General features: G+C 52.9%; 1 pseudogene; it reads left to right on the plus strand.

Annotated features, from left to right (window-relative positions):
- Positions 1 to 1,766: 1,766 nt before the first annotated feature.
- Positions 1,767 to 3,047, plus strand: LOC105816591 (annotated as a pseudogene).
- The last annotated feature ends 266 nt before the right edge of the window (positions 3,048 to 3,313 follow it).

The following is a 3,313-nucleotide window of genomic DNA, read 5'->3' on the forward strand; positions in this document are numbered from 1 at the left end:
AAGCCTGCCCTCAGGCTCCACAACTGCTGTTAGCAGGGTCAAAGGTCTACTCTTTGTTTCTGTGCAAAGCTGCTGGGAGGGGCTGAAATGGCTCCACTCAGCTGAAAGCCTGGGCTTGGGGGCTGGGGCTGTCCAAGACCCGCACTCCGGAGCAGGTCTCGCTCACCTCCACTCTCCCCCTCTCCGTGGCCTCTCCCAGGCCTCTGCCAGCAAGCAGGAACTCAGGCCGATGGATGTCCCCTGGCTGTGACGTGGGCCGGGAGGTTCCCTACCCAGGATTGCAGCCTGCGCTGGGTGCACAGCCCTCTTTTGGGAGGAAGGTTGCCAGCATGCTGATCTGCCCCTACAGGCACGCACTCCTCAGTAGGCTCTTTCACAGATCTCCCTTCTGTGCCCCGGGGCAGTGCGATCCTGACTTGGGTGTACGGGGTCTGGTCTGCAGGCCTGTCCCCTGGACTCTGGAGATCAATCCCTGACCCTGCCAGGGGGAGAGGCGCTGGTCCCGAATCACCTACAAGGTGCCCAAGCTGGATCTATTTCACTCCACCTCGGGATTTGCCCCGCTCTCCTGGAGTCCCCAGGCAAGTAGCACCTGGGAGGGCTGGCGGGTAGGGAATTCGCAATCTGGGTACCCCTCAGTCTGCTGTAGGGCCCCAAAAGGAAAGGTCTCGTTCTTTGGAGATGCCTCCATGTGGTGGCTATATTGTCTCTCTGGGCACCCACGGGTAGGGAGGGGGAAGGAGAGAATGGAGCACTATGGCATCTGCCAATAGGCTCCGGTCTGTGCCCAGGGAGGTACCCTGAGGGGCCTAGGAGCCGGGCGCTGAGTCTGCAAGAGGCCACTGCTCACTGGCGGCAGCCGTCTCTGGGCTGGTGTCGGCAGGTCTCTCCAGCCGCTCAGGAGCCACCAGCAGTCCGCGATGCAAGGGAGGGGGAAGTTAACTGCTCCACCTACCCTTGTCGCTGGTCTCCAAGCCTCTTGGGACCTTTCTCCTTCCTGTTCTCCTCCGCAATGTCTTCCCGTGGAGTCTCCTGTAGTTTCAGGCACCCTTCCTTCCGACCCTCACTCAATCTGTGTTTCTCTGCTAGCTTATTTTTTTCTTTCTTCTAAAATTCGTCTTTTTTGCAGAGACATTCTGACTGGTGGCTTTTCTCGTCCGCCATCTTGGGTCACATTAATTCTTTAGTTGTTAAATTATTGGGAGTTTTTGTAGGGGCAGGGTGTCACCACTGAGGGGCTGGATAGCCTGGGGCGGGGGGCTCAGGACAGTAGGTAATTACCAACCTGTACAAAAGTGATTTTAGTGCCTGATGATTTCAACAAGGTACACCCGTACTGGATGGGTACCAGCTACATGTCAGCTCTGGGCATTTGAAGATGTCCTCTGCAGATTGGAAAAATTCCACATTGGATTGGAATCCTGCTGAGAGTCGCTTACCATAAATGGAAACTCTGGAGAACCCTATCTGTTTCTTCTCATTTGGTCTTTCTAGAAATTAAAGTTCTCCTCTAGGCTCTTCAAAAACATAGGCATTTATTATCTTCTGAAGAAGGAACTCTTGATGATGTTGACCATTTTTAAAGAAGGTAACTGTGTGAATCACCTCACTTAGATGGGAGAGAATAATGTGAATGAAATATCCATTGCCATCAATGACTTCGTCTGGAATAAAGAAGTATTGTTAAGTTAAAATTCTTGAGACTCACTGGCTTAACGCTGACCTCAGTGTCTGCAACACCCTCTGCTTCTTTCCTTGGCAATGAGATGTGGTGGCCAGAGATTCACCATGCCTGTTCTCAGGTTCATGCCAGAGAGATCTTTGAGTCTCATGGGAATCCCACTTTTGAGGTTATCTCTGCACCTCAAAAGGTGTCTTCAGAGCGGCTGTGCCCACGGGTGCCTCTGCTGGAATCTGTGAGGGCCTAGAGCTCCTTGCTGTGTGGGGAACGTACTTGAAAGGCTGTTGAGCACATCAATAAAACCATTGCACCTGGCCTGGTTAGCAAGAAACTGAGCGTCATGGAACAGGAGAAGACTGACAAGCTGATGATCAAGATGGATGGAATAGAAAATAGATCTAAGTTTGGTGCAAACGCCATTCTGGGGGTATCCCTTGCTGTCTGCAAAGCTGGTGCCATAGAGAAGGGGGTACCCCTTTACCACCACATCACTGACTTGGTTGGCAACTCCAAAGTCATCCTGCCAGTCCCGGCTTTCAGTGTCATCAATGGTGGTTCTCATGCTGGCAACAAGCTGTCCATGCAGGAGTTTATGGTCCCCTCAAACCTCGTTGCTGCAGCAAACTTCAGGGAAGCCACACGCATTGGAGTCGAGGCTCACCACAACCTGAAGAATGTCATCAAGGAGAAATGTGGGGAAGATGCCACCTATGTGGAAACAAAGGCAGGTTTGCACCTAACATCCTGGAGAATAAAGAAGCCCCATAGCTGCTGAAGAGCGTGACCAGGAAAGCTGGCTATCCTGATAGGTGATCATTGGCAAGGACAGAGCTGCCTCCGAGCCCCTCATGTCAGGGAAGTACAACCTGGACTTCCAGTCTCCCGATGACCATGGCAGGCACATCACACCTGTCCAGCTGACTGACCTGTACAAGTGCTTCATCAAGGACCACCAAATGTGTCTATTGAAGGCCCCTTTGACCAAGATGACTTGGGAGCTTGGCAGAAGTTCACAGCTGGTGCAGGGATCCAGGTGAGGGGGACGACCTCACAGTGACCAACGCAAAGCAGATTGCCAAGGCCATGACCCAGAAATTGTGTGACTGCCTCCTGCTCAGAGTGGACCAGATCACCTCTGTGACCGAGTCCCTTCCAGGGTGCGTGCACACTGGCCCAGTCCCAGGGTTGGGGCGTCATGATGTCGTATCATTCTGAGGAACCTGAAGGCACTTTCATCGCTGACCTGGTGGTGGGGCTCTGCACTGGACAGATCAAGACTGGTGCACCTAGCCTATCAGAATTGAGGTGGAGCTGGGCAGCAAGACTGTTTGTAGGCAGGAACATCGGAAGCCCCCTGGCCAAGTAAGCAGTGGGCCCTTCAGTCACTGGTCAGCTAATTAGAGCCCTTGCCTCACATCAGCACAAGCACCCCACCACCCCAACCAATACTTGCAGGGATTTCTGGTAGTTGGCACCCCTCTCCCACTCCTATGACATTCTCACTGCTTCCTTAGAACTTCCACAGAAGCAAAGCTTGACCACCTGGAACCCTGTTGGAAACTCTAGCTCTGTAATCATGTATTAGGCCCAAACCATTGTTTTTCACTTTGCTTTCCACTAAGTGGCTAGAGC

Source organism: Propithecus coquereli, unplaced genomic scaffold (genome assembly GCF_000956105.1).
Source record: "Propithecus coquereli isolate 6110/MARCELLA unplaced genomic scaffold, Pcoq_1.0 Scaffold38, whole genome shotgun sequence".
NCBI classification, from domain to species: Eukaryota; Metazoa; Chordata; class Mammalia; order Primates; family Indriidae; genus Propithecus; species Propithecus coquereli.